The 18,796-nt window shown below is 40.5% G+C and overlaps 1 protein-coding gene across 1 annotated transcript in view; it reads left to right on the plus strand.

Moving 5' to 3' along the window:
- Window positions 1-18,796, plus strand: part of DNAJC5 (DnaJ heat shock protein family (Hsp40) member C5) — an 89,670-nt gene that overhangs the window by 32,111 nt on the left and 38,763 nt on the right. The window contains exon 2 of the mRNA XM_042463001.1: window positions 5,504-5,595. The gene's annotated coding sequence lies outside the window, so the exon portion shown is untranslated. The remainder of the gene's footprint in view (window positions 1-5,503; window positions 5,596-18,796) is intronic.

The raw sequence follows: 18,796 nt of genomic DNA on the forward strand, positions 1-18,796 counted from the left end.
TAAAACACACTGCAGAAATAATCCAGTTTGAGACTGCTTTAATGGCCGTGGCTGTGTGCTGGGAATTGTAGTTTATTGCGGCACCAGAGCTCTCTGACAGAGAAGACTAAATGTCTCAAAAAACTACAGTTCCCAGAATTCCCTAGCACTGAGCCAGAGCAGTTAAAGCAGTCTCAAACTGGATTATTTCTGTAGTGTGATTTGGACAATGGTGAGGGAGGTCTTACAGTGCTGTATGCTTATATTAACAAGGAGTGTGTATTTCTGAATGGGGTTGATCTCCAGACAGGAGGGTTAAGGTTATTTTTGGGAGGAATGCAAGAGTTCCAACTTCTTTCTGCCCACGCTGGGCTTTCAGTTCACATCTATCCTCTGTAAGGATTCTGCATGATTGCAGTTGAAGCATATCTTTTTGGGGAAGAGTTGGGAATGATGTAATTCTCCAAATATTGCTGGACTCCAGCTCCCAGCAGCTCTAGTTACTAGTATAGCTGATGATGGGGAATGCTGAGAGTTGCAATTTTGCAACATCTTGGAGGGCTATGTTACTCCCTCCCTTGTCTTATGGTTTAGTTTTGCCCAATATCTGTGTCACATTCTTGCTTAGAGTGCAAGGTCACATCTCTGTACAAGAAGTTGGTCAATTAGACTTAAATGGTTAAATTTTAATCTGCTAAGCTTATTAGAGCAACAGCATTTGGGCTGCTGTAGTTAAACTTGTCACTAGAGTTACTGTAACCTGTAAAACAGGGTTAATTTGTAGTTGTTAAAGTATTTGACTTGCCGGTCTAGCATACTTAAGACAGTTCAGGACCTTAATTACGTTTAAGTATATATAAATCTTGGATTTTTCTGATAAACTAGGTTTGTATTTTTAAAAAACTCGCTTTTTTTTAACCTAATAAGGATAAGCTAATTCTTTCTTCATCTTTAGTTTTCACAGCATGCTATGAAACCCCAGCTCAGTGTGACAACCAGCTGTGAGACACAATTCCTTATGATTCCACTAGCCTCACAAAACTGGTAGGCATCTAAGACAGAGAAGGGTTGCCCTCACAGTGTGATTGTGCTGCACTACAGAATAGACACACTTAATTGAGTGGTGTAGCTCTTTCTGAGCAAACAGGTCTGTAAAAAGGAGAGTAAGGGAGATATTTTTATTTCTCCAGTGTCTTTCAGTTATAATATACAGTACTCAGACCGCAGGATTTAGTTACAATGAAGGCATGCATGCTAGCATTCTAGTATCAGGATTCTGCATCTCTTGGCTGACCTGAAACTTTTGCTCATGCAGTTCTTCTCACAATTATACAGATAAGGGAAGGTGATGTAGTGTAGTCAGTCCAATGTGAAAATGTAGACCACATATGTACTAAGCTGCCATGACTAATTTCAGGGTAGTATTCAACCTAGATAATGAAGAAACTGAAACAGTTAAAGACTTCCTGTAACTTGGGTTAAACACTGATGAAAACAGACTACAGTCAACCAATAAGAAGAATAGGAATGGGAAGAGAAGTAGATAAGATCCTAAAGTGTAAAAATATGTAACTGAGGACTAAAGTTAGAACTGTCCAAGCCATTAAATTCCCATCACCATGTATGGATGTGAGAGTTGGACAGTGAAGAAAACCAGCAAAGAAAATAAACATCATTTCAGATGTGATGCTGGAGAAGAGTGCTGAGGATACTGTGGACAGCCAAAAAGACAGACAAATGGGTCCTTGAACAAATCTATGCTGAATGCTCTCTGGAAGACAAGATGATGAAACTGAGGCTGTCATACTTTGGCCACATCATGAGAAAGCACAACTCACTCGAAAAGATGATAATGCCAAGAAAGGTAGGAGGCAGCAGAAAGAGGACCACATGCCAGATGGATAGACTCAGTCAGGGAGGCCAGGGGCCTGAATCTTCAAAACCTGAACAGAGAGCAGTAGAGAATAGGGGGTCTTAGAGATGTGTCAACTGCAGGATCTCTTTAGTCAGGGCCAACTCAAGGGCAGTTAACAACAAACAAATACAAATAAAATTATTTTAAGCTGTTTAACTGGTGAATTGTCCTATTGTCCTTTGTATACACAGCCCCTCACTACTACCAATTGGATGGTTTAGTGAGGTTCTACAATCAGCTCTGCCGGGGTCAGCACACCCATGTCTAAGTTAAGAGTGCTAAGAAGACAGAAACTTCACTATCTAGAGGAAGTAAAAGTTGTAATTAGTGAAGTGAGCTGAAATTCTACTGTGTTCCACACTCATTGGAAAAAAAATCCCATTTCCCCATAGCTTCCCATAAGCAGATTTTCTGCTTATGAGCTTTTAATGTTCATGAACAAGCCAGAGTGAAAAATGTGTCCTAGAATGATTAACCTGTTACCTGAGTTATGTTTTGCTGTTGTTGGAGTCATCTTTAGGTCTTGAATAGGATTTGTTGTATATTTGTACCTCCTCTCCTCTTAGCTACTATGCCACCTGAGTTGTGCCAGGATAGCAGATATGGTGGCAAGTTTAGTGCTGGTGCTGACCACCATATCTTGTAGCACTCCACTAGCATTAACTAAAGTATAGAGTTGTGTTCTAAATCTCTACAGTGTTATTTTCATTTTAAAAATTTAATGAGGCATAATTGATACTTTAAACGTCAGACAGCTTTGAAGGGCAAGTATTGCTGTTGTCAGACTATTGTGGCAGTTCTCATACAACTGATTGTTCCCTTGGCATACGAGATGTAATTCATTGTATAGGGAAAGAAAATGAGTTTCATTATTTCCATAGTTAAAAGTAGTATTTTAGTACTTCAAGACATTCTATGAAATCAGAAAAACAGAGACCTGATAACTGAATTCTGATATCTGAAATATCTTTTTAACTCAAATGTTAATGAGGAAGAAACTCTTTTAGAACATGGACACATAGCCCGAAAAACCCACAAAAAACTATGGATGCCAGCCATGAAAGCCTTCGACTTCACAACTCAAATGTTCTTTTCAAAGAAAGTAGATTTCTAAGCATAACATCTGCTCATTGTAAAAAATGTAGTTTATGGAGAGGTAGTCAGGATATTTGAATCAAACAAAAGGATTATGCAGTCAGCTATATGCAGCTTTATTTCATTCCCAGTCTTTATCCAGATGATAAAGAAATAAGAGCTGTGGCTTCCATTTCAGCCTGTTTGGGGAAGCCATGATACTTGCCCTTCCTGCATTGCTTCATTAAACATTTTAGTTACTGCTAAAAAGACTCTGTTTTCTTAGCGTTATTTCTTTTAGTCATTTGCACAGCCATTTTCTAACTTGTGGGGAGGGAGCAGTATCAAAAAAGCATCAGACGGTGTTACAGTAGGCAGACACAAAAAGATTACAGCAGAGTGGAGACCTCCAAAGAACTCTGGTAGATCTCATCATCATTTCACTTCTGGCTATGGGGATATAGCTGGATGCTTCTCTGATCCTGACACACACACCCCCCCCACAAGGCACAGAAAAAACATACAGGGTTTGTATGGCTTCAGAGGCTGTATAGCAGTGGTTCCCAACCTTCCTAATGCCGTGACCCTTTAATACAGTTTCTCATGTTGTGGTGACCCCCAACCACAACATTATTTTCATTGCTACATGCAGATATGTGTTTTCCAATGGTTTTAAGTGACCCCTGTGAAAGGGTCATTTGACCCCCAAAGGGGTCCCGACCCACAGGTTGGTAATCACTGCTGTATAGTAAGTCTGGTGGGGGCCTTGAATGCTTTGGAAGGAGGGAGGTAATATCAATCTCTGTACTTCCCTGAAAGGGCATACACATACAGGAGGGAAACATGACAGTCTCTAATAGGATGCCAGGCTATGTATGTCCAGTAGTTCATGAATTTGTCATATTTAATGTTCGTTGTGGAAACACAAAGCAAAGTGTCAATGGTTGTAGTTGTCCTAAGCCCTGTATTCTCCTGTGCAATGAAACAGTTGCATTCATGGCTCATTTCATTTAAGTTATACTGATTTAAATCACTTCCTTGAAGAATACCATTTTAATTATTGAAATCACAATTTCAGACAACAGTGAGGCAGCTTCTATTTAATTATCATTTTTAAAGCAGAAATACATTATTAATAGATGTATTACTCATATTTTAATAATGTATTTCTACCATTCGGTTTGGGAGGTGGCGTAGGTTGGAACAAGAGTGACAAGCCTGGATATAAATGGAGGGGGAAATTGAAAATTAATATGAAAACAGTTCAGAATAATTGTTGATTGTGTACCTACTTTCTAATGAAACCTGTATCTCTGAATGTGTATTTGCAGGCAAATAGGTTTTATATCTAAACAATTCTTCTTGCTCAGATCTACTCCCATCTCCCCAGATGCTTTAGCTGGAATTCCTACATTGAGTGGGGGAATTGGTCTTGCTAGCCCATGAATCCCATTGCAACTCTTCAATTCTGTGGCTGCATCTTCACTGCAGAAATAATACAGTTTGACCCCAGTTTAACTGCTATAGCTCAGTGCTGTGGAATCCTGGGGTTTGTAGTTTTTTGTGGCACCAGATCTCTCAGACTGAAAGGGCTAAATACCTCACAAAACTACAAATCCTAGAATTCCATTGCATCAAGCCATGGCAGTTAAAGTGGTGTCAAACTATTATTTCTGCAGTGTAGATGCAGCTTGTGACTCTGTTCTGTGTGACCTTTTTGTCTTCAGAGAGAGGCAAAGCTGTGAGAGAGAACAAGAGAGATGCACTTTATGTCTCCCACTTACAGAATAGGATAGATGTACATTATTTCCAGTTTCCATAAACTGCTGCTAATATGTTCATAAGTTGTATAATCCATATTTATGGTATTTTTGATCTAGGCTCTATTCGTCTAATAGTGTTAAGAACAGTTTGAATCTTATTTACATTTTTTAAAAAAAACTTTGTTTCATCCCTGTTCATGATAAGGATTTCACCACAAAACAGCATAGAATGTTGGTTCGCTGTTTCTGAATGTTATCATCGACTGAACAAAATTGTCTTGATGTAAACTTACTAAACAGACTTGCTACCCTGAATTGCTGTTTACTAATCAGTCGTGTTAATCAGTCACGAAATAGCCAGTGTGGTGTAGTGGGTTCGAGCATTAGACTACGACTTTGGAGACCAGGGTTCGAGTCTCTGATCAACCATGGAAACCCACTGGCTGACCTTGGATAAGTCACATTCTCACAGCCTTAGAGGAAGGGAAAGGCAAACCCCCTCTGTAGAAATCGTGCCAAGGGAACCCTGTAAACAGGTTCGCCATAGGTTTGCTGTAAGTCAGAAATAACCTGAAGGCACACAACAACATGTTTCTGATGAAGAATAAAAGTTTTTTGAATCATTGGTATATCTTAACATGAAAGCTTGGTTTTATTTGATAAACATTTGAAGTTATTAAAATATACTCCCTTTCCCTATCACCTTCCTCCCAATACATGGTTCATGGTCAATTGCCTAATATATTGTTGTTTACCTGTGTTTTGTCTTCAGGTGAATCTTTTTCTGGACTCTGGGAAGGCTGAATTTTTAGGATCCCTCATCTAGGATCTAGCTGCCTGTTTCTTAAGGACGGATTTGTTAAGGCAAGTGAATGAAGCCTCTTAACTTCTTCAAAAATCTCAGTTGATCAATAGTTGAAGGGGCTGAAGCAGAATGCAGTTTGGTTTTCTTAAAAGGCAGCAAGTAGGGAAATTAAATAATTGTTCTACGGGAGTTGAGAAAAGTGGAGGATGAAAACTAGTTACTAGTAGTCACCAGGATTGTATCTTGATCCATCTAGTCTGGCCTTAAAAAGAAGTTATAAAGTAAAGTACCGTATATACTTGACTATAAGTCGATCTCATGTATACGTCGAGGGCAGGTTTAGGGGCCAAAATGATGGAGTTTGATATGACCCATGGATAAGTTGAGAGTAAGACTTAGGGTCATGTAACAAAGGGTCTTAAAGGATGAAGCAAGGGAAAACAATGCCACAGAACTTACAAAATTCCAGGAGGCATAACTGTGTTCACACTGAAGAATAGATGGATGAGAGAATAGAGGAAGGTTAGTGCTTCCAGGAAGATTACACTCTTGCATTTCACCAGGTGATGGTTTCCATTTTTATGAGAGTTAAAGTACAGTACTTACATTGACTCGTGGCTAAGTTGACTCAGATTTTGGGGTCAATTTTTTGACTAAAATTTCTAGACTTATACATGAGTATATATAGTAAGCACAGTACCCTTGAAAGGTGCCACCTTGAAAATATCATTTTTAATTAGTATGGAGTAGATTAATAGATGTATAATGTAGCAGCAACACTATTTGTTCTTGTTAATGGGCATGAAGTCCACTTCAGCTTACAGCGATATTGTGAAAGAGAGACTTCCAAGTGTTCCTGTTATCATCCAACGTTGCTAAGTTCTTGCAGACTCAGGCTTGTGGCATAATGGATTGAGTCTATCCACCAGTAATGCAGTCATAGAATCATAGAATTATAGAGTTGGAAGAGACCCCAAGGGCCATCCAGTCCAACCCCCTGCCATGCAGGAAATCTAAATCAAAGCCTCCCTGACAGATGGCCATCCAGCCTCTGTTTGAAGACCTCTAAGGAAGGAGACTCCACTACACTGAGGGAGTTTGTTCCACTGTCGAACAGCCCTTACTGTCAGGAAGTTCCTCCTAATGTTGAGGTGGAATCTCTTTTCCTGGAGCTTGCATCCATTGTTCCACATTCTAGTCTCTAGAGCAGCAGAAAACAAGCTTGCTCCCTCCTCAATATGACATCCCTTCAAATATTTAAACAGGGCTGTCATATCACCTCTTAACCTTCTCTTCTCCAGGCTAAACATCTCTAGCTCCCTAAGGTGTTCTTCATAGGGCATGGTTTCCAGACCCTTCACCATTTTAGTTGCCCTTTAGTTGCATGGCACTGTTGACTCATGTTCAACGTGTGGTCTACTTGGACTCCCAGATCCCTTTCACATGTAGTTTCATTCATCCAGGTGTCCCCCATCCTATATCTGTGCATTTCATTTTTCCTCCCTAAGCAGTACCTTACATTTCTCCGTGTTGAATTTCACTTTGTTAGCTTTGACCCAGCTTTCTAGTCTATTCAGGTCATTTTGAATTTTTATCCTCTGGGGTATTAGCTACTCCCCCTAATTTGGGGTCATCTGCAAATTTGATAAGTATGCCCACAATTTTGTCCTCCAAGTCATTGATAAAGATGTTGAATAGCACTGGCCCCAGGACAGAGCCCTGTGGGACCCCACTGGTCACTTCTCTCCAGGATGAAAAGGAGCCATTGTTGAGCACCCCTTGGGTTCGGCCGGTCAACCAGTTACAAATTCATGTAACAGTTACCTTGTCTAGCACACATTGTGCAAGCTTGTTTGCAAGAATGTCATGGGGAACTTTGTCAAATGCCTCACTGATACTATATCCACAGCATTCCCTTCATCTGACAAGTCTTCCTCTTTTAGTGACATTATAACTTTATAGTAATCTGTATTTAGTTATCAGTCATATCACTGAATTATTCTTGCTTTGTTTTTCTTATTCACATGTTTCATTTAAAAGTGTGACAGTCCTTTATTGTTTTATTTATTTAACTCTGTAGCCTCCCCAGTTGTAAGAACTGTCCCAGCCTGCAATTTGTACACAGAATGGATTCTTGTTGTCAAAAGAGCTTCTGATCCTAAAGGCGATAGATCTAATATAGTCTAAATTGTGTTGATAAAGGGGTTGTGAATTGCTTAAGTGGGGAATACATGATGAAATTGTTTTCCAGCTATTTTTAATGCATGCAGTTTGGCAAGTCAGAATGAAGCAAAAAGGGTAGATCTGAAGACCTGAAGAGAAGAGACAACATTGGCACTGAAAGCAAATATAGAAGTTTATGGTGTTTACTATAAATGTAGTCTAGGGTCTAAAAAAGCAGAAGTGATGCTTTCTGCTTCTTAAGACTTAGAGGAATTGCTATTTTCCCCCCCCCGAATAACAGTCCAGTAAAAGCAGTATGTTGAACTGTTTGTGGTTAAAGTTAACCAATTCCAGGGTGGTATTTGGGGCTTTACCTGACCAAGCTTCCATTGGTAGTAGATTGCTAGCCTTGGCTGACTTTAGCATATGACTACATTTGTGGTTTAGGAAAGACTTGGTTCTTATCTGTCCCATGTAGTCTACCATATTACTGGTTAATGTGAATTCAAAGATATTAGCCGTATTAGTCTTTTAAAAGCTTCTGAGGAAGTAGACTGACGTCCTTGGAAGTTCATGCTGCCAACCTTTTTATTTTAGTTAGTCTCAAAGGTGCTACAAGATTTCTCTACATGCTGGCTAATAGGAGTAAATGTCACTCAGTAAGTGGTGCTGGTGTTTCCCTGACTCCAGATGCTTGCTTTAAAACACAAAACAAAACAAAACAAAAAACTTGTTACATCATAGTGCTGATGCGCAGGATTGGAAAGATCCAAGAACATATTGAAAAGGCTTCATTAACACACATGGCTGATTACTGGCTGTGAAGGCTATTTCATCCAGAGAGAGTATTCCTTGATATCTTACTCATACCCTCTCGTTCATTGACTTCTTTTTTGTGTGATACCAGAAAACTTTGTGTTCAGATCACTTCTGTGTATCAGAGATGAATGCGCTTTTGTATGTTAGTAGCTTTGCAATGAGTTACAAAGGACAACTTGGACATTGCATTCTACAAGGACAGTCCATTCTAATCAAATCAGAACAAAAATGGGAACTTTTCTGAGATTGGGAGCAGAATCTTCTGTAGTCTTACACTTTGCATACAAGTTCTTTTTGCCATGCCAAGTAGTACATTCCATTCTAGAAAGTGTGATAACCCCAGGCTTCATTCAAATCTTGGAGTAAGAAAGATAGTGGCGATCACCCGCTTCTCCAACTCCAGGACTGGGCAAGACTAGGCCTTGTTTTGCACCTTACTTTAATGCCAAAGAGGGATGCTTTAAAAAAATTGGGGCAGTTTATAGGTGGCATTTTACTCTCTTTCAAATGTTATTAATTTTTAAAAAATATATCTTTCTGTTGGAGAGAACATGAACATGAGGAACTTTAATTCATATGTGGCTATGTTGTCTGCAAATACTGTAAGAATTTTTTTTTAAAAAAAACAACAGGCATTGAATGTACAGTAATGGGCAACCCCATCCCAGCATATATAACAATGATGGCACACTATTGTGTGTATAAGTACCTTCAAGTTGTCTGATTTATGGTGACTCCATGAATTTCATAGGGTTTTCTTAGAAATACTCAAGACAGTTACTATCTATTTTTACAAACAGACATTAATATGTAGAGCCAGTGTAGTGCTTGTGACTCTGGAGACCATGAAACCCACTAGGTGACTTTGAGCCAGTCACACTCTCTCAGATTCAGAGGATGGCAATAGCAAACCCCTTCTTAAGAAACTTGCCAAGAAATCCCTAAATAAGTCAGGAACAACTTGAAGGCACACAACAATAACAATGAATACTTGTATTATAAAAGAATTATATCTATTTTATTATCAGTGGGTAGAAAAATTGCAGCTGAGGATCGGAACAATGATGAGGAAGTGGATCTTCTTGCATGGTGGGAAAAGTTAACAGTGAAGTGTAGGTAAAACTAGAACAATCATGTTTGTTCAGATATGGCAGCCATGAATTGCTTTTGTAAAAGGTACAGGTGATATTATTTATTTCATTTTTATGCTGCCTTTCTCCCGAAAATAGACCCAAGGCAGCCCACAGCTTCCACTGGTAGAGATAGCCTGAGACCAGCTGGTTTTCAGCATAAAGATTTGTAATGAAATACCTGATACTTTATTTAACCTATTCATTAACAGCTAACATACTGAATAAACTTGCTTTGAGTTAGCCCATTGTTTTATGCTAATGCTTCTTTTGGTAACTGTGTGAAGGTAGATGGTTTGGGCATGCCTCTAGCACAAAGGTGGGAAAATGCAGCCAATGGCTACTTGTGGCCTTTGAGGTCCCTGTTTGCAACCTTTAAAGCCCCAAAGTCCTCAGGTCCCAAATTTGGGTTATTTTTCACCATCCCAAAACTGCCAGAATTATTCAAACTCTTTTTAAGATAACCCCGAGTCTACTCCCCCCCCTCCATTTTCTGAAAATAAAACAGCTCCAGAAGGGTTGTAGAGGTGGAAAATGGCCCCAGCCCCTCTGCAGCTGGCCAGCCCTGCTCTAGGAGGTTGATGGTCAAGTGCCAATACCTGGTTCTTATCCTTTTTTTAATTTATACATTTTATTAGAAAGTTCAAAAGATACATAAATCGTGTCAAAAATATACATAACATTGAGACATGTAATATCGAAAGTAACACATTCATATCCAATTATCCTACATAGGAATAACCTTAAACAATATGTACAAATAATAACAAACAAACAAACAAAATGAACATACTAAGAAAAAAACCACAAATATAGATCAAAGGGAAATCTAGTATACAAATTATTTTTTAAATACCAGTAAAAATTTGTTTAAACTTCCTGATTTCCCTCAAATTCCTTGTGAACAGAGCATTTACTATAAATAAAGTTACCCCTTGTCCCCTTTTAATAATTCTAATATTCTAATTCTCATCTATTTGTCTTTTATAGTTTAAGTGATTCTCCTTTTTCGTTTAGGTAATCTATCAATAATGCCATTTGTTGTTGTGTATTTTCAAGTCGTTTTGGGCTTAAGATGACCCTAAGGCAAACCTATCATAGGGTTTTCTTGGCAAGATTTGTTCAGAGGAGGTTTGCCATTGCCATCCTCTGAGGCTGAGAACATGTGACATGCCCAAGGTCACCCAGTGGGTTTTATTTCTCTTATATTGCCAGCTATCTCCCTCCCTCACTCTGCACTTGTCTTTTGCTCATTCTTCCCCATCACCAGTCTGCCCATCTCTCATGCAGACAGTCACCTATTTCTTTTGCCACCGCTTACACATTGTGGGTCCATGTTGCAAGCTTCACCAGTATAGACTTTCTTGGGCTCCCTGGCCACCTTTGAGCTTCAAGTGTGCTGGTCTTCTCCAGCAAAGCTGCTCATTTGCAGTGTGGATGTCTAGTTCCTTCTGGATTTCTCCTTATGTGGTGGTTCCTCTACTTCTTATTCTATTTTGTGATGTCATTGTGATATCACAATTTCCATTCAGTAGCCATCTATCCAGCAGAAGTAGAAAGGAGTTACTTCATCTTACGCACTTTATAGCCATTGGCAATGTTGGAGATAGTCACTGAAACAAAGTGTGGTTCATTGCTTTCACACAGGTTGGTAGGCTTATCAGTTTACTTGTTTTCAAATAAGTCATCATCTGTTGCAAATAAAGCCTGTTGTGGGAATTGCAAATGCATATGTAATAGATTTGTGCACTACTGCAGATTCAGTGCAAGCTTCCTCTGGAGACAAGGAGCTGGACTGCATGTGTATGCTGGAAATTTTGGTGTTGCAAGAAATAACACTTATTTCTGCATCTAGTACAGTAATTGTAGTTTCTATAATTCACTTCCTCCTGATGTGGCAATGGCTACCAGCTAAACTTTCAAAGAGGAGTAGACAGATTTGTGGAAGCAAATCCTGTTAGTGGCTACAGTTCATGATGGCTATGGGCAGTCCTGGGGATCAGCCGCAGTCTCTGAATACCAGTTCCTAGGGAAGAGGTTTTGCTTTTGTATTCTCATTGTGTCTTTGAGGACACAATGCTGGTGTAGATAGATAGAGTTCTGCTCTGATCCAATAGTCCTCTCATATATTTATTTTAACTTTTATATTATAAACCACAAGGGATCCCAGTGTGACGTACTTCACACACATAAAAAGGAAATAAAGTATAAAAACAATGATAAAACTAAAAAATGACAGGTACAATTTTATCAAACAAAAACAAAGGAATCAAACAAATTTTGAAACACCCTTAACATTTCTGAGCAAAAGGCAGAGTGCTTGATGCTTAAAAACAAAGCAAAGTCAGCACCAGTCTCCTAGAGGTCATCCCAAAATCTCTAATACAGAGAAGTCTTCCTCTTTAGTAAAAGCATAGTACAGTGAGCCCTTAGTATCCATTGGGGTTTGGTTCCAGGACTCCTTGTGAGTACCATAATCTGTGAATGCTCAAGTCCCATTAAATACAGTTGCATAGTAAAACTATGTCCCATATATAAAATGGCAAAATCAAGATTTGCTTTTTGGAATTTATATATATTTTTGAATATTTTCAAGCCGGGGATGGTTGAATCCGTGGGTAAAGAATCCATGGATATGAAGGACCAACGGTACATTTCTCCCACTGATAGTAATCAGAGAATGGCTTCCTCTGAAGATCTTAATGAACATACAAGTATCCTTCAGAATCTTCTTAGGTACTTGAATCCATTGTCATTCTACAAAGTTTGCATGCTATATTTTCCTTGCTCTTTCTTTACCATATTTCCTTACCAGATAACCCACCCACTCCCAGCTGATTTCCAGTTTCCTTCTTATCCTTTGTTGCCTCTCTCACTAGTCATCGTTAATACTTCTTGGTGGTTTCAAGAAAAAAAATATTCTTGCCTATTAGGACAGAACCTGGAAACATGCAAACTCAGGTCCTGTATGGCCATGCTGGGAAAAAAATAGCCTAAAAAGACTTTCCCGTATCAAAATTGCTAGAGGCATAAACCAGCTGCATGACCTCAACAGACATGTTATTCATCCATGGTCTCAGTTTGATTTTTCTTACCAAACACACTTTTATTACTTGTAGCGTTTAGAAGTCATGTCACTTCAGTGATTGGAATATTATACCAATATGCTCCAATTCACCTTGTAAGGAAGGATATTCTTATGTCCAGACGATACGTTTATGCAAGGAGTTGTTTTTGTGTCATTTCCGATTTATGGTGACACCATCATGGGGTTTTCTTGGCAAGATTTGTTCAGAGGAGGTTTGCTGTTACCTTCCCTTGAGTCTGAGAGAGTGTGATCTGTCCAGAGGCTTTCATAGCTGAGCTGGGGGAATTGAACCCTGGTCACCAGAGTCATAGTCCAACACTCAACCCATTATGCCATGCTGGCTTTCATGCAAGGAATAGATTTGCAAAACCAGACAGATTTCAAATCCAGTGATAGCTGTGCAATTACATATTTGCTCTTGCTGAAGACCTCCATTAGTTATAAACTTCAGCCCATTATTTGATCTTATGTTTGGTGGTCGATAAGGCTGCAAATGAGCCAAGCTTATTGGGTAAGGAAGTTGAGATAAAGTAGTTTGTGAAGCTATCTAAAGACCCTATCATTGGCTGTAAAACTGCACATGGTACTGTAGTCTTAATGTGGTTATTGGAATGTTCATGTTTTGGTGAGGTGGAAAGTTCTTTTACTTTAGTACTTCTTTTACAACTCAGTTCAGAAATGAATTTTCATTGGTAAGATTTACTAAGCAACTTGGGATCATTTAGAGTTGTTGGGCCTTTAAAAAAAATTAATAAAACACCAAGTGCAACCAAATTGTCAACATTTTCAAATGGGATATAATACAAATCCAAATGTGGGCTCATCCATTTTAAACTTTACAGTTAAAAATGGGACAATAAAAGGTGGAAGGTGACAAATCAACAATAATATCCCTCCACAGATTGAGATGTGCTTGAAGAGGAGGTTATGATAGATGTCATGATAAACCTAGTCAGTGAATGGAAATATTGTGTTCAGTTCTGGGCATCACAATTCAAAAAGGATGTGGAGAAACTGGAGCATGTCCAAGGCCAATGTGTTGTAGGCTGCATCAATAGAAGTATAGTATCTAGATCAAGGGAAGTAATAGTGCCACTCTATTCTGCTTTGGTCAGGCCCCACCTGGAATATTGTGTCCAGTTCTGGGCACCACAATTTAAAAAGGACATTGAGAAACTGGAGCGTGTCCAAAGGAGGGTGGCTAAAATGGTGAAAGGTCTGGAAACCATGCCCTATGAGGAACGACTGAGGGAGCTGGGAATGTTTAGCCTAGAGAAGAGAAGGTTAAAGAGGTGATATGATAGCCCTGTTTAAATATTTGAAAGGATGTCATATTGAGGAGGGAGCAAGCTTGTTTTCTGCTGCTCCAGAGAACAGGACCTGGAACAATGGATGCAAGCTCCAGGAAAAGAGATTCCACCTGAACATTAGGAGGAACTTCCTGACAGTAAGGGCTGTTCGACAGTGGAATGCACTCCCTCGGAGGGTGATAGAGTCTCCTTCCTTGGAGGTCTTTAAACAGAGGCTGGATGGCCATCTGTCAGGTAAGCTTTGATTTGGATTTCCTGCATGGCAGAAGAGGGTTGGACTGGATGGCCCTTGTGGTGTCTTCCAACTCTACGATTCTATGATTCTATAATTCAGCTGGGGGGGGGGTCAGGGAGAATCACTAAATCTGATTTTCTCTCTATCACAACCAAGTGTGCAAGGCCTCTGACAAAGCCAGGAGATCATCATCTGCCATTCTTCAACAGTAAATACTCTGCAAGAAGACAGACTGGCAGCTATTTTTGGATTAGGTCATTTCAACTAGCCCACGCTAGATTAAATAGGCGCTTGCAAAAGGTATTTTTAAAGCACTTGGTTTTTAGGCAGATTAACTATCTGCCTTCAGTTCCATGAGTTTATGTACTTTTAAGAAAATATCTTAAAAAACAAAACAAAACAAAATTCAGTTCTATATTTCAAAAAAAGAACTGGGTTCATTCCATATCAGAAGCAAATAAGCAGATGATACCCACCCAGAAATGAAACTTGACAGGGGGGAAAAACCTCTTGAAGTAGCAAGAATCAAAAAGCAACAAGCTACCATCTTGCCAATGAATAAATAAATAAAAATCTTCTTTCAGTTAAGATGTTGAGAATGTGTCAAAGATGGAAGCAAGCTCTGTTTAAAGGTAACATTTCCTTTACACCTTGGCAATACAGTTGGCCCTCCACATTTGCAGCTTTGACTTTTGCAGATTTAATTATTTGCGGTTTTGATGAATATGGTCTCTCTAGGAATCTCTTGGTCCTCCAGCACAACTCTGCCAGAAGCTAACCATAGAGTCGTTCTGAAGAGCCAAGAAATTCATAGAGAAAACACTTCTCTAGACATTTGTAGATCCTCCATCATGAGTCTATGATCAGCTTCTGACAAATGTAGACTATAGAGTTATCCTAGAGGACCTGAGGATTTCTACAGATGTGCTCTCTTAGGTAAAAAGAATAGTGTTGGGGTTTTTTTTGCAGTTTTTCCACACACACGGGGTCCTCCACCCCTAATCCCAGCAAATGTGGAAGGACCACTGTGGCTAAGAGCTTTACCAGAAGATTGTTAACATTATTTAAACAAAACAGTTGATTCTTGGCCATAAGTTGGAAACAACTAGAAGGCAAATAACAAAAATAAATCCAAGAGCCAGGCTCAGTGGGGATACCAACATGAACCAGCATGAAATTCCTGGCATATTCTGCACAATATTAGTTCAAACTGTTTCCCTTCCACAAATTTGGAGACAATTATATTCTCTCAAATATATTTGCACTGGCTGAGTATATTTGCACTCAGAAAATGCTTGTTTTACAACGGGAGTGGGAAAGTGTTCACAGGTCGCATGAGGTGTCAAGAGTATTTTTGTTTCAAAATGCCCCCATGGGTGGTTATTTTGCCACTTTTTCCCCAGACCAATTTCAGCGCAGGAAATGCCATTTACAAAAAAAAAAACCAACAACAGCAAGTGAACAAGATTGTGACTTCAACTCAATTCCTGTTGTTTAAAAAGGTCTGTCCTGAGCTTAGAATGGCCTGGGGTTGGGTGGGGGGCTAAAAACATGGATGTAGAACAGTATTGCTTCCCAGCTACTGCGGAAAGCAGTAAAATGTTGACTTCAATTATAGAATAGTGGGTATATATTGAACATCCAGGGGGGAATCTAAGAAGAATGTAGCAACAGACTGGACTGGATAATTATGCTGAAATTCTCACTATGGAAATTCTAAGAAAATATTTCCTATCTGGAACTATCAGTTTGGGTTTAATATCTGCCAGTTGGACTGATACATAATCATCTGGTTACCAACAAAACTTTAAACTTCAGCTGACATTGATCTGTCTGATGGGGATGCTTTAGTATCCAGATATTTTGGCTGAGACAGCGGATGAACTGAAAAACATACACTGGGTCCCTTATCAAAAACAAGGTTGAACACCAGGAATACTCACAGATTTCTCACTAATAAAATACATCTCCTTCCCTGAGCAATGAAACCTGGAGAAGGAGGCTCACAGACCTCAACACAACAGTTTCCACAATCCTCAAGGTAATACAACCAAAAACCACACGCTTCTAACTCAAATTTTCAAATTTTGGAATTCCAGAAAAGGGAAACTCAACATGTAGCTGAAGTTTAAACTTTGTTATGTGTCTTTATATAGACTCCCAAACTATGGCAACCTTATCATAGTTTTTTTCCTGGCAAAATTATTCTGAGAAGTTGTGGCATTGCCCTTCTCCAAGGATGACAGAGTGTGACTTGTCGAAGGCCACCCAGTGGGTTTTCATATCAGAGCAGGGACTCAAACCATGGTCTCCCAGAGTCTTAGTCTAACACTAAAACCATTGGATTATGCTGGCTTCACAAGACATCTAAACTGTCTATGACTGTAAGATTCAGAAACCTAAGGACACAGAAACCTTGCTAAAATACACGAGTTCCCTTTGCAATTCACCAGCATTAGCATTCACCCCAGAGGTTGACAAACACAGGCTCCTGCACTGAATATACTGGGATGTGCTCTCAGACCCTATGGGGAACTGCTTCATGCTTGGAAAGCTACACACACACACACACACACACACAAAAAAAACCTTGACAGAATGTCCATATTTTATTTCAGCCAACCTAAGAGTACATCATACTTAAAGCTACAATGAACCAAAAAGGATTTTATTTGGTCAAGACCCTGTGTTACAAACTGACAAAGCACTGTCAAGCCAGAACTACATGTTCAATATACAGTAGGCCTTAGATATTTGCAGACTTGCCATCCAAGGATTTCAGCATCCATGGATGGCAATTCCGTGGGGGGAAGCAACGGGGGGGAGGGGGAGGAGGCGGTAAAATAGAGGAGGGAGAAGGAAGAAAGACACAACGGCCTTGGGTGGCATCGGGAGAGGAGAAGGAAGGAAGGAAGGAAGGGGAGGAAAAGGAGTAAGAAAGTAGCAGTGGGGGGAAGAGGAGGAGGAGGGAGGAAGAGACGGTAGCCGTGGGGCAGGGGGAAGATGAGAAGGAAGAGGAGAAAGAGGTGGCCACAGCAATTTGAATCCGCCCAGCTCCACTGCAGGAGGAGGAAGAGGCAGAGGAGAGCACTAGCGGGGCAGGTGCGCCTAGAGCATCTCCTAGAGCTTCTTCCTCCTCCTCCTCAGTCCTCTTTTGGGGCGCTTCCTCTGAGTCCCCTCACCTCCTCCCTTCCTGCTTTCCTAGCTGAGGCATAGGGTGGTGGTCGCAGAGGGCTGGTGGTGGTCATAGAGCGTGGCTTGAAGGGGTCACCTTACAGGTCTGAGTGGCGGCCAGGTGAGGCCCAGGGCCCCTCCAGTGGTGGCAGCAGTGGCAGACCCTCAGAGGGAGCTGCCCTGAAAGCCATTGGCTGCTGCCATCGCTGCCTGGCTGCAGGAGGAACCAGTCTGCAGCCGCATATGCCACCAAGGCCTCCATGGCCACAATGCATGGGTTGTACAAGTTCAGGTATGGCCCTGCCCCCCAACCCCCCCCCCTCTGAGGGAGAAGCGCTCCCCCCTCCTCCACCACCCCCAAAGTATAGGCCCTTGGAGCTCATTGTCCCGATGGTAGCATGGCCCTGTGGCCACACCACCATTAAGGAGATTGGGACTTAAGTATCTGCAGAGTTTGGTATCTGCAGGGGGGGATCTGGAACGGATCCCACACAGATACCAAGCAGACCAGCTCTGGCAACCTGGGTCTCTAGTCCAATGATACAGCCTCTATCATGGATTTTCTCAGATGAATAATCTGTCTGAAGAGGTGGGTTCCTGGTGCTTTCCAGCATCACCTCCTCCTACTATGTGGTCCTGGTAACTACAGATTATGAGGGAGGCCTCCATTGCTATCTGTCACATCAGCTGGAGAAATCCTTCAATATATCTAGCAAAAGAGCAGACCTATACTTAGTTGGACTCTTATGCCTTTTGCCTCTGATTCCACCATCCCATTTCTCAATTGTTTCAACTCTTTCAATTTCTCAATTGTATTCCTAACTGTGTGTTATTGCTGGAAACAAGGGGAAATACCTTATCTAGTAGAGCTTGGTGGCTTGCCCTCAAGTTGTGGATGAAAGTTATAGTATTTGGTGAAGGCTTAGGTTTCCTTAAACATCTGGCACAAGATAATTATGTTAGTTGCTGGTCCAAGTGCATAGCAAAGAAAGCTACATCTATTGACCTCTCCTCTTCTTTCTAACCTGGGCTCAGATATTGCTCCTAAATCTGTTAAATTAAGGCTACTGGAGATAGCTTTTTGTAAATTGTTCATGTTCTTATGTTCTCCCAGTACACTGCACATACATTACGATGGCCCTTTCCATATTGCCAATTATTTGGTGAGCCTGTCTCCAGGCAGATTTGCCAGTGTTCCTTATGCCAAAAGAAGATGGCCATGTAATAACTTGGAAGCGGAGTCTATGCCAATGAGGGCGAACCTTTTTAGGTCGCCATGCCAAGGGTGGAGATTCCGCCCTCCGGGGGCGGGGGCCCATGCCAGAGGCGGGGCTTCCACCC

Source organism: Sceloporus undulatus, chromosome 4 (genome assembly GCF_019175285.1).
Source record: "Sceloporus undulatus isolate JIND9_A2432 ecotype Alabama chromosome 4, SceUnd_v1.1, whole genome shotgun sequence".
Classification (NCBI taxonomy): Eukaryota; Metazoa; Chordata; class Lepidosauria; order Squamata; family Phrynosomatidae; genus Sceloporus; species Sceloporus undulatus.